The sequence below is a fragment of the Oryctolagus cuniculus genome, chromosome 14, assembly GCF_051225735.1.
Source record: "Oryctolagus cuniculus isolate XC-2025 breed Fujian yellow rabbit chromosome 14, ASM5122573v1, whole genome shotgun sequence".
Taxonomy (NCBI): Eukaryota; Metazoa; Chordata; class Mammalia; order Lagomorpha; family Leporidae; genus Oryctolagus; species Oryctolagus cuniculus.
Window position 1 is genome coordinate 64,969,971 of NC_142880.1, and position 13,767 is coordinate 64,983,737.

A 13,767-nucleotide genomic window follows, 5' to 3' on the forward strand; every position below is an offset into this window, starting at 1 on the left:
ATGGTTCAGACAATATCTTTATCCCATTCATGAGCCTAAGGAATTACTTGAGCTAAAACTGCAAATCTAAATTGCAAATATATAGTGCTCAGTTCGAGAATACAGACTGAGCTCACATGTTTACCTTCTTTCTCTCTCTTCTGAACCCCAAAAGTGTTAGTAAGTAAGCAAAAGACTAAACGCAGAAGGACAGAGAGAACACAGGAGAGGCTTCAGTGGGCAAATTATTTGAGTCTCTTTGTATAAATACTGAATGATGGAATGTGGATGCAAGTGCAGACTCTGGGTTGTGAGTGTGCAGAGGATCCAAGCTCATGCCCACGCAGGGAGTGTACCAACTGTAGCCAGGCAGTTTGTTCTGCTGAGCCACAGAAGTAGCTGGTTGAGTGGATGAAACAGGTGAGGAAAGTGGCTATAACAGAGAGTGAATGGCAAAGTTATAAAAGCTTACCCTCTCTCCAAGGAGTGGAGCGCTGTTAACCAGGCCCTTCCAACTCCCTAAAGCCCACTGCGAACAGAACATCAATGTCTCTAACACACTCTTCTTTCCCCATTGCTATTACAGGAGGCCAGAGCTTCAGTCTACTCACTGAAGAAATTGAATGAGAGCAGCTGGGGATTAAAAAAACACTCATTGTAGTGCAGGGTGAAGGTGAGACTCAGCTCAATTCGAGGAAACCAATACAAGTCTGCTTTTATTAGATACTGTTAGAAGAGTTCAATGCTCATGGTTCCTCTTGCCATCCCAGGCACAGAACACTGTAACAAGGAAGCTGGTAACAAGGAAAGAAGGCTATTTATCTAGAAAAAAACTGAATCACTCAGAAGGAAGACTCCTACCTACCTGTAACTGGGGGGCTTTGGATGGAGTGGCCAGGTTCCTGCAGGATCTCCAGGACAGGGAGTCAGCTAACCCTGGCCATGGGCACTGAGCTTTCAATCAATTTCTCAAGTGTCATGCTTGAATATAAAGGAACAACTTTGGATCATCAGAAAAGGGACATTCTTGCCATGGAAGAGAGGGGCCAGAGTAGACAAGGTAAAAGCAAGGAATGAGAAGAAATTGGAGATGATGCAAGGATAATGAATACTAATATTCCTGGGGAGATTTGAAAAGCACATAAACCCATCACTAGTGATAAATTGCTGTGACAAAAAATAGGTTTCTTAGAAGTTACAAATAATATAGATCTACTTCTCCCATAAAAAACAGAAAGTAGGGATGGACTATAAATTCTAGGAATGCCCCTAGAAGTGGAGATGGAAAATTTGAATGTTACAAATCTTAAAGGATCAGTCTAGGAAACCCAATGCCTTATTAAGGAGAGTTTCAGGAACAGAAGTAGAGGGAGAAAATCATAGAGTACTCAAGAAAATTTACCCAAATTGATGGATAGGCTTCTAGATGGAAAAGATGAAACAGAGTATTCAGTACAATGAATGAAAAAGACTCGCACTAAAATTCATCAAAAACCGTGACCGTGGGAAAGATCTGATACACTTCCAGAGAGAGAGAGATTAACACTCAAAGAATAAAATTTAGAAATGAAATCACACTCCCAAACATTAAAACCAGATGTTAGAAAATGAGGAGATACTCTCAATATTGTGAAAGAAAATTATTGCAACCTAGAGTTTTGTAACCAAGCCAAATTGGAACTAGTTGGCCAAACTCAGACACATGGAGACTAATTGAAATGATTAGAATAAAGAAATTTTCAGAAAATTTATGTCTGTTAATTTAGGAAGGTATTAGAAAATATACTTCAGGAGGAAAAAAAAGAAGAGAAAAGAAAAGAAAAAAGAAAAAGGTACCCAGGATTCAAGAAGGAGTGTTTTCAGTGTAGGAGAGGGACAAAGGGAAATCCCAGGATGGAGGCCTGTGTAAGGTCTTGAGATCAGCTCTCACATGATTGAGAACAAGGAAGAAGGGGTCTCTGAGGAGGACAGTCAGGAAACACATGGAGAGGGGATTGCAGCAAAATAGTCATTCATTTACTTATTTTACAAAAATACATATTATAGGGGTATATATTTGAGAGGCAGAGAGACAGGGAGAGACATGCAGGTGGAGAGAGCTCCCATCTGCTGGTTCGCTCCCCAAATGGCCTCTGTGTCTGAGACTGAGCCAGAGATCCCACATGGGAGGCAAAAACCCAATACCTTGAGCCAGCACTGCTACCTCCCAGAGTCTTTATTAAATGGTAGGAAGTTGGTGTCAGGAGCTGGACCCAGAAATGGGACCTAGGGACTCTAAAGTAAGACATGAGTTGTGTTATCTACTAGGCGGGATGCTCACTCCCACAAAGTATTCCTGGTGAGATAACTGGCCAAGGGAGGAAGTAAAAAGAAGATGGTGCATCCAATGGAGCATTTCCATACAATAAAGAACACTACTGATGTGGCCGGAGATGGTGATGTAGCCGGAGATGGTGATCTAGCCAGAGACGGTGCTTTCACAATCCTAAGAGCATCAATGGGGAGAAGTGAAGGTGGTGTAAAGGTGGTACAAAGGAAGAAAGCCTAAATCACTGGATAATACCTAAAACCGTGCATTAGAAAGCAGCAGCATGACTCGATTCTATCACTAGGAATTACAATAATAGTGATAGTAGTAAACAGGAGGAAAAACATACTGCTAAAATTCCAAGTTCTCTTCAGTTTTTTGCTTTCTTTTTGAATGCATTTTTTGTTACTATTGGCTCCACTGCCCTAATTAGTACTAAAATGTTCAAAGAAGAAGTTCCAGGACTTTATTGGGTCAAAAAGAATCAGCAGCATCGCTTAAAGATTAATAAGGAGAAGACTCCAAGAAAAAACAACTGAAAGAATTATTGACAGTTTCCTATCAGGATCAGAGATGGAAAGTGAAGTGGCCTGAGCAGGAAATTAATGTTTTTCATGATAAGCTTTTTCTTACTATTCAAATTTTTAATATATGTGATTAATTTGATTCTTACAAAACCAAGGTAAACCAAATTATAATTAAGGGCTGAATTGATCTTGTCACTTTATGCTGAAGACTTTTAACTGATCCACCAGCGTCCACAGACTCAATTTTGGATTCCTCTGCACAGTGTACAAGGCCACTCATGAACCAGTGCAAGTTGACTTCACGTCCTCCTGTTCTGCAGTAGGGCGCATGTCTTTGCATTTGCCAGAAAATAGTGCTAACATTTCTCCTGCTACCTCCTATTTCCTTTACCTCGTGTATTTATCACTCAAGGACAAGAGTGATCTGCCTTGTCCCTGTGAGTGGTTAATCCTTCCCACTAGTCTTTGAGATCTTGATTTAGACACTGCCTTCTGGGCAGCTCTCCACAACCCCTGCGGACTGAGCTAGGTCATGGTTCATTGTGCTTCTATGGAGTTCTCTTCTGCCTCATCCATGGATAGTCATGCTATTGTAATTTTCTAGTCAATTATTATATTCAACACACCCCAAATGAAACTTCCTCTAGGGGCCGGTGCCATGGCTCATTTGGTTAATCCTCCGCCTGCAGTGCTGACATCCCATGTGAGCACCAGGTTCTAGTCCTGGTTGCTCCTCTTCCAGTCCAGCTTTCTGCTGTGACCCGGGAAGGCAGTGGAGGATGGCCCAAGTGCTTGGGCCCTGCACCTGCATGGGAGACCAGGAAGAAGCACCTGGCTCCTGGCTTTGGATCGGCATAGTTCCAGCCGTAGTGGCCATTTTGGGGGTGAACCAACAGAAGGAAGACCTTTCTCTCTGTCTCTCTCACTGCTAACTCTATCTATCAAATTAAAAAAAAATTTCCTCCAGCACAAAGACTGTCCCTTGCTTGGTGTGTATCCCTAGCATATGTGGGACCTAATACACTGTAGGCATCATTTTGTTTGAATGAAGATATTAAGTGAAGGAAGAGATAGGCAGGACTGTAGATAAACTATAAATCAAAATGGGAAATAGGGCAAGCACTGGCTAAGCAGTTAAGCTGCTGGTCAGGAGGCCTCTGTCCCATATAAGAGTACCTGAGTTGAAGTCCTTGGTTCCTGACCCAGCTTCCTGCTAATGAGGGCTTCAGTAGACAGTAGTGATGGTTCAAGTAGTTGGGTCCCTATTGTCTCTGTGGGAGATCTGGATTGGGTGTCCAGCTTCTGGCCCTGGCCATTGTGAATATTTGGGGAGTGAGTTTCTTGGTTGGAAGGGAAAGGAGGGAACAGCACCATGGAAGACAAATAGCAGCAGTGCATGGATATCATGGTTTCTTTTCCAAATTAATAAGAGAGGCTGCAGATTGATAAAGCTCCTCACTGCAATACATTTACCAAAGTTTATGGCAAAGTTAGTTGTAAAGGCAAAGGTTAGTTCGACTCATTGTTTGGTAGTGTTAAAATAACATGTTTTAGCTAGATCTCACAGGCCACCCTGCCAGAAAGAGGAAAAAATTATTGAAAAGAAAAACATGGACTCTTGTTTCAGGATGCGTCACCAGTCAGTTAAGAAAACTTGGAAAGTGGAGCCTTTCGATGTTCTTATAGGCCATGGCGCCAAAACCCAAACCCAAATGAACCATTGTTGGGCAAAACCCCTGATTTTGCAAAACCCAGTCTTAAACCAACTCTGGTTGGGTACAATCAAGCAAGGGACAATACTTAGAAAGTAGTTTTTAGAAGAATAGCAGAGTGTTCAATCCAAAGAGAAGAAAACCTTACTCTTGAAATCACTAGTGAACATTAGGGAGAGCAGGTTGTCATAAGATTAGAGACCTGATTATGCTAAACAATATTGTTTTGGCAACTTATGAGCAAATTGATAGGAAATATTTCCAGGTAAGTGCATTTCTGTCAGTGACCTCTTGCATTGCACTAAATGGGACACATGGATAAACAGAAGGCTCAACCCACAGTGGAATTTAATTGATAGCCTGATTGCTTATTGCAGGGACTTCATAGAGTTCGCTGAAAATGGAGCTACAAGTTTACCGATTATTTATAAGGTGGTACAAAAGATTAAAATCCATGTATAGTATTTTCATAATGTACATTTTCAACAAACTTTTTGAAGGCAACTCTTATATATGATTTAAAAAATCTTTTTGCAACAAATTTTTTTAAATTATATTTTTGCCACAAACTTTTTGAAGTACTTTCATGAGCCCACATTCATCTTTCTTTCATTAAAATTTCTAGTCTTCATTTTCTCTGTATTTGATTTTCTCTAGGTTTCGTTAACATGAACAGCCATGAGGAAACTTTGTAAAATCATCATAAAATCAGAGAAGTAATCAACAAACCATTTTAAAATGTGAATTCTAGAAAGGACTAAGTAATAATATCTCCTACCAATGTTGAGTAAACTGATCTTTAGCAATAAACTGCTCATCTCCAGGAACTGATTCAAGTGTTTCCTGGTAAGAAAATCCCGTTTAAGTATACCAGAAGAAGTCCATGACTGAGTATGGTTTGTCCAGAGCAACACATCATTAAGGTGCGCTCGGATTGTCTATCACTCATTTTTATCACATCAGTCATGGATATTGTTATAAAAGTCGTATTTTTAAATTTCAAGTAATTATTTTTGCCCTTTCTGTGAACTATTTCTAGGACTTAAATATCATGGGAGATTTTATTCAAATCATAGAGATAATAAAGGAATATTCTCCTTTACAACCTGAAAGAAGGAAATAAGAGAAATTTGGACCTTCTCTTTTCTGATCCCCCTCACTACACAGTTGGGTGGCAAAGTACTTTGATGCTGCCCTCAGTCTGTCTATTGGAACTTCATCCTTACAATACATTTGGCTTGGTTTCTCTGACAGCTGCTAACAGTCCAAGAGACTCATGAGCACACTGAAAGCTACAATTCTGAGAGACCTAGAGATGCTCATATTTCCAAAGAGGCATTGTTGTTGTTTTTGCCCAGGTATAAAGAGTTTTTGTGAATTGGTGCTGCAAGCAAGCAACACATATCTACAAATTGAATGTTTCTTAGACAAAGATGGCCATTGTAGCCCAGTGCAAGCCTGTTTGTTTGGGTGAAGGGAGTGTTTTGTGAGGGAATGACAGGCTGACACATATTAATGAATGCTTCTCATACTGTGTGTAAAATCTTGCAGAGTAACTGTGAATGGAACAATTTGTCACAATTTTATGGAACCCTTTCACATACAGAATCCATGTCCTTATTCAAGCTCCTCAGAGCACTTAAGTTTTCTGAAAGATTTTTTGGGCAAAATTCCCACAAAATTTCCCCTGTTATTTTCAAGGCTTTGAGTTCTTCTTTACAGAAATGAAACATCTCTCCCTGCTAAAACATTTTCCCCAGGAGAATATATCTTTTGGAACTTTCTGGAAAGAAGGCTTGAATTTTCAAATAAAAATTGTAGAGCTTAAATTTATATTGAATATTTTCTTATAGAAAAATGTTAAGATTGATTTATTTATTTGAAAGGTGTAGTTATGAAAGGAGAAGGAAAAGGAGAAAGAGAGAGGGAGAGAGAGAGAGAGAGAGACAGAGAAAATGTCTTCTATCCCCTGGTTCACTCCAAAAGGATGTGATGTCTGGGGTTGGGCCAAATGGAGGCCAGGAGCCTGGAAATCCATCTGGGTCTCCCACATGGGTGGCAGGGGCCCAAGCACTCAAGGCATGTTCTGCTGATTTTCCAGGAGCTTTAGCAGGGAGCTGGGTTGGAAATGGAGCAGCTGGGACTCAAAACCAGTTCCCATAGGGGATGCCATTGTTGCAGGTAGCAGCCGAACCAGCTGTGCCACAAGCTGGCTCCCTAAGAATGTTAATTAATTACATGATGAGCATTTTCTGGTGACAAATGTATATTAAAAAATCAATATTGATAATATTGATGAGAATGTGGCCGCTTGTGCCTTTTTTCAGACAGTTGTCTACTCTTGCAGAACAAATGCATCAAATAGTGCTTTCATTTTGGCTTCTGCTGGCTTCACTACTTTCCCCTTATTTAGTTATTACCCCATCAATTTGAATTTTTGGTACTTACATCTATCATAAGTCAGATTCTCCTGCCGCTCATGTAAGATATAGAATCTGAAAGGTGTCCCCAAATGTTTCAGCCATTGGAAAGTTAAATATATATAAAAATATATATAAATAATATAAATATATATATATATATAAATGATCTTCAAGATGTTCATGGAAAGTACATATTTGTATATAGGGATTTCAATTTTTTTGCACCAAAATAAATTTAGCCTTTATTCCATTTGTCCATGTATGGTTTGAAGTACCATCATGTTTGTTTATGTGTGTGTGTGTGCACGTGTGTATTTACACACACACACACACACATGCATGTATATACATTTACTTATATCTATGGGGCTCAGGCAGTTGACCAAAGACATATTGGTAGAACTTTCAGGGAGACCAAATTTGGTTCAGGGTCTGCTTTCCAAGCATCAGCATAGCCCTGCTGTGGAAAGCATTGATTCAGGGAGCTGTGGCCTTTTCATTCTTAGAGGTTTTTAAGTAGTAACTAGCCTCTTGTTGGAGGTACTCTTACAATGTTGAAGGCATAGACTAAAAATGGTCTCTAAGGGCCCTATCAAATAAAGGGCTCCATGGAATAAAAATACCATTTAAGAGAAATTGGGTTTTAACTCCATGCTATTTTGAACCAAAAGGAAGTCTTCTGAGTTGGGGAGAGAAACATCGTTAAAATTAATTGAACGCCAAATGTTGAGATTTGGAAATCAGTTTATACAGCATGGATTTGTTCTCCAAATGTTTATATTCCAAGGGATAAGGACCATAAATAACATTTAGTCATGCCTGGATTACTTAATTCATAGTTTATTAACTAATTTTTAGGTTTTTTTCCAAAACCAGAATAGCTGTATCCTTTTGTTAAAAGGTGGACTGTGGATCTTACCCCACCTCCCCAAAGAGATGTTGTTGTATCCCTAAGTACCTAGGAATGTGACAGCATTTGGAATCGGGTTGTTGTAGACATAATTAATTAAGATGAAGTCATACGGAGCACGGTGGGCTCCTAATTCTTTATGATTGCTGTACTTATAAAAAGACAGCTCTGTGAAGACACAGAGACAGAGAACGCTGTGTGAAGGTGGAGGTAGGCTGAGTTCCTGGCTCTGGGCTTTGGCCTCACTCAGCTCCAGCCTTTACAGGCATTTGGAGAGTGAATCAGCAAAAGGGATTTCTCTCTCTCTCTCTCTCCCTCTCTCTCTCTCACAACAAATCAATCAAATAAAAAAAGTAGAAAACCTATTGTTACTTAAGATTGTAAAACTCAGCTTACCAATCTTATTCTATTTGTTATCTTAAATAATTTGAGCAACCAACTGTCTAACTACAAAGCTTTTCCAAGTACTAAATGTTTTTTATAACTTTAAAGGAATAAGCCCATAAGCATAGTGTAGCATAATCTTCTTTCAAATTCCAGAGATTTTGTAAACATTGCCTATGAGTTAAAATCACAAACCCATGTCGGTTATTTCCATTAAGCATTTTGCATTGGAATGACTTTGCTCATCCCTCATTTTATTTTTCCTAATTCCCAAACACCACTAATGTTTACAATGAAAAAACATGGATATATCACTTGCCCAGAACCATTAATAAAGTTATTTTGATTCTCTTAAGCATTTTTACACTAAATTCAATTTCTTTTCTAGGATTGAATGGTGATTAGCTACTAAAGAAATTATGTCATCTAACTTCATTTTTGGAGTTGCTTTCTCGGCTTTCTTGAGGTTCTATAATAACTAAAAATTTAGGTCAAGGAATTCACTGGATTCTGATAGAATGTAGTGAGCCCTGTTTATGGGTTTGTAACAGGGACATCAGAATTTGAAGGCTGGTCTGTTAGTCCTCTTATCCCAAGTAACCAAAGTCCAAGACCTGCTGCCATATTTTGTGTCCCCCATCCAGTTCAATCACCTGCCAAGTTGAGCTTTTCCTTTAGGATAGAAAAATTTTTTTCCATCTAACTCAAAGGTCAAACTTGATGACATCCTTCAAACTTTAAATAGATGGTACTTCCAAACTTAATGCTGTTAGATATCAAATCAGTCAAATGTGCATATTTTCTCCCAGCTTTCCATTAGTATTTAGTTGTAACTTCAAAGGACACTCTGCCAACAAGAATGGCTCACATTGGTCTTAGTCCCTATATATCCTGAGAACCTCTGGTTAATCACTTATGATTGGAATGAAAGGCCTCGTATACCTTGAGGATATGGCCAACAACTGAAGGCCATCTCATAGACACATACTCAAATGTATGCATGAACACGTTATTTTTAAGAATGCCCATTGTGGGGGCTGGCGCTGTGGCACAGCGGGTTAAAGCCCTGACCTGATGCACCGGCATCGTTTATGGGCACCGGTTCTAGTCCTGGCTGCTCCTCTTCCAATCCAGCTCTCTGCTACGGCCTGGGATAGCAGAAGATGGCTCAAGTCCTTGGGCCCCTGCACACACATGGGAGACCTGGAAGAAGCTCCTGGCTCCTGGCTTTGGACCTTGAGGGAGTGTTTGGAAGTTCTAGCAGGGGAGTGCAGCTACTCATATACCCTTGACCGAAGACTAATCCTTTTCTAGCAGGGAAGTTCGTCCTCTTCGACTGAGCACGCAGCTTTGGGAGGGATGCACGTGGAGCGGTGAGGGAGGAGGGGGACACCCACCTAGCCAGCCAGATCAGCCGAATCAACCCTGGCGATCCATTGGGTGACAGATGTCACAGCCACATCACCCTCACATCCCTGGCTCCTGGCTTTAGATCAGCACAGCTCCGGCCATTGAGGCCATCTGGGGATGGAAGACCTCTTCCTCTGTCTCTACTTCTCTGTGTAACTCTTTCAAGCAAAATAAATAAATCTTAAAAAAAAAAAAAAAAGAATGCCCATTGCAACATGGCTTGTATTTAAAAGACTGGAAAAAATCTAAATGTCCATCAGTAGAAAATAGGTTACATTACCTTTTAAAAAGCCCTAGGGATTTTATTTCATATTTTATGGGACTGAAAATGACATATGTTGGGGATCTGAGCCGTTAGTTTCAGTATCATTCCTCATTACACCTCGCAATCATTGATTTGCAGAGAAATAACCTGAACTCCTTTTGTGGCACCAGCAAGGTACAAAATATATTTAGGTGGGAGCAGAGTCATCCTAATAATTCATTGCTCGTCTTTTAGTGTGTTCACCTGATCTCCTTTTCCAAAGTGTGATGTGATCAAAGATTATACTGTATTGGGGAAGGGGTAGATTTGAATGTCCATTTGCCATAATGAGTAAGTCACTAGAGCATATTTCACTACATACTTCAAACCTTGGAGCCACTGAGATTCCAGGCACAGCTTCTGCTATTAGTATCTCCTGGTCACAAAAAGGAAAATCTACCTATTCTAGCACCACTTTGTGATATATGACATGAAATGTTAGATCTGGAAGAACTGAAGTTAATTGTTGAGTTTCCTCCTGACATAAATAAGATAGGATTGGGGAGGATGAACGATGTGCTTCCGATTCCATATTAGTAGTAGAACTGTGAGTGGTAGGTCCTAAGAATCTTGAACTTAAGAATAGACTATCCACTGTGGTACCATCCTCAGGTTGAGGGAAAGGATAAATTCCACATTTTTCTGAATCACAGGTCAGAATTCAACCATTATTGCTGTTAAATAATACACAGATGTTTAAATTAAAATCTGGAACCTGTAGCAAAAGGATTAAAAATGTAGTATTTTTTTTCTAAAAATCACAATATAAATGAGGTAGCACTTTAAGAATTAATTGGTAAGAACAACATGCATTGGAGGCATAGTTTTAAGGACTGAATTCCAGGGTGCTCTATTTCCCAAAATACAGCACGTTTCCCAAAGCACGTACAATACAACTGGGATTCTTGGCACAGGAGATAAATGAAACCCTATGTGAAGATCTTCATTTAAGTGCATGCGTGTGTCTTTGTATTAGACAGAAGATCTACAATTTTAATAAGAGTCAAAATTTCATGAAACTAGGAGCAGTTAGGAATCACTAATTATTCCTCCTGGGCACTAGGGCTAGCATTCTCTGCTTGCTGGAGTAGGCCAACAATAGGAAGCCACTACTGTCAGGTTGGTCACTGGGTCTCGAATAGGTATCCACGAGCCACTTGATGCTTTCTTCTTTCCCCTACAGTGATTGTAGCATGTTGACAAAAATAAATATTTCAATAAGGATAATTATAAACTTTGCAAGCTACAAACACACGTGAAATACCAGACATGAGAATAGCTGCATTGGAAACTAATTTCTCCCAATGAATTCATTATGAATCAGTGTCTATGTAATCTGAATGGCAGTGGGGTCATCTCTAAGATATGAATAAACAGTGAATCTCTCCCTCAGTCATCTCATACTCATTGTTCTTCCAAATACATCCAGGAATTGAGTGTGGCTGGGAGACTCTTTGTTTTTCCTCCTGTCTCATCTCTTGAAGTTCCTCCTTTTTATCTGCTCTAGGCTGTTCTAAGCTTGAATAAAGACATTGTTGCATGGCCAACCTTGGCCAAAGCTGGGCAATGCGAGGAGTTCCTATGGCAGCACTACACAAGCAGACAGCTTTGCACTGGTGATTTCTATCGCAGCACTACACAAACTATGACGCACTGAGGGTGCACACTGCTGCTCCCAGATGACCCTGGCCACCCGCTGCTGGACTCTCCTGCGCCCTGCTGCTGGGAGCTCTGCTGCTTGCCACGGCTCCCTCTTTCCTTCTTACCGCTCTCACTTCTTTCTTTCCTTTCTCTCTGTCCTTACCCTAAACACCGAATAATTCTTAGTTTTGTGTGAGAACAGCTTACCTAATCCTTTAAAAAATTCATTTTATACACACGGCTTTGGAAGGGCATCTTTTTTTTTTTTTCTGCTGAAAGCACTCTTTCAAGTTATTTTCCTAAACAAAGGGGGTTTGTATCTTTAAGAGAAACACTGGTGCCTGCAGAACATTAAAATAATGTATCTTTTTTTTCCATCATGCCACACTTAGCTCTCCTCTGCAGGGCTGGAGACACTTAGTCTCACCGGGTGGTGAGTATTCAGCTGCAATGCACCCATTTTGTACTCCACCCTTGGTTTTATCTGATGTTTGTTTTGCGATCTCTTTGTGATTTTTCCCTGTTATTTTCCAGTTCTCAAAATTGATATTTCCCATTCAGAAATAGAGTTGCTTTATGGTCTTTGGGAAGCTTGTATTTTTTTTTAAAGATTTATTATTTATTGACTTGAGAGTCAGAGTTTCTGAGAGAGAGAGAGAGAGAGGAGATCGAGATACAGAGATGCATCTTCCATCTGCTGGTTTGTGGTGGAATGAGAAGGCCATGCCAAGGTGGCCACTGGCAAGCGAGTGTCAGTTACTCAGGAATGGCTTTGAAACCCACCTGGCAACAGAGCCTGCCTGGCAACAGGCTGTGATTGGTTGGGGCATAGACCGCCCCTTGAACAGATTGGCTGGTCTTGGCTATATAAGATGTTGTTCCAACTCTAATAAAGGAGTCTGCGGGCTGCTCGCCTCAAGCCTGCTTTCACCCGACTCCCAGGGTCTGTGTGGTGACTCTGTGCCTCTTGCCCCCACCACGCTGCTCCTCTCAGAAAGGAATCCACTGCAACATTGTTGAGAAATCAACAGCAACACTGGTTCACTTCCCAAATAGCCAAAATGGCTGGAGCTCGGCCAATCTGAAGCCAGGAGCTGGGAGCTTCTTCCAGGTCTCCCACGTGGGTGCAGGGGTCCAAGCACTCAGCTTTCAAGCCATAGCAGATAGGAAGTGGAGCAGCCGGGACTCAACCAGTGTGCATATGGGATGCTGGCGCCACAGGCATATGCTTAACCCACTACGCCACAGCATCAGCTCTGAAGTCTTGTATTTATCTCTTCTCCACACTTACTAAGCCTTAGTATTTTCTCTTTCGTTTCATGATCAGAAGAGTAGAGGCAACAAATTCCAGATTCAGGTAAGGGGATTGGCTCAGTGTTAAGACACTACTTAGGATGCCTTCATCTCATATTGGAGTACAAAGGTACAAGTCTCAGCTCTGCTTCTGATTCCAGTTTCCTGCTAATGCGCACCAAGGAGGCAGCCAATGATGGCTCAAGTACTTGGGTCCCTGCCACTCATGTGCAAAATAGTTACTGGCTTTGGGCTGGCCCAGACCTGGTTGTTGTGGACATTTGGGGAGTTAACTGGTGGATGGAAGATATGTCTGTGTGTGTCTGTCTCTGTCTCTGTGTCTTGCTGCCTTTGAAATAAATAATAAATTAATTAAAATAATCCCCTTCTCAGTTTTAGCAAGAGTCATCCTCTAATCCTGAGATGCTTTCTTTCCCATTAGGAGGCAGGAGCTGATAAAGAGACTCTCTCATTCAGTTTACTTCCCACTTCCTATCATTTTCCAAAACTCAGTTTGCGATAAAGCCTCCTATGTAATTCTAAATGTTAAAAATTAACTTTAGTGTTTAAAGAACTAAAACTCTGAATTTCTAAAAACATATTTAGAAAAATCACTGGGAATCTACTTTAAGCTGAACCTGTGGTATCCTAGATGGAGTAGTTAGTTGAAGGTTTGGAGATGGTGAAGAGATGGGATTCCAAACAAGGCAGTGTGGGATGCTCTTCTGGAGGACTAAACATGTCATTTGAAATGTATTAGAATGAGTCAGAAAGCCACTATAGGGTTTCCAGGTAATGGGATAAGATGCTACTTTGTGAGTAGTGGTGAGGGCACACTTGATAGGGATGGTGTTGGGAAAAGGGTTGCCACAGGGG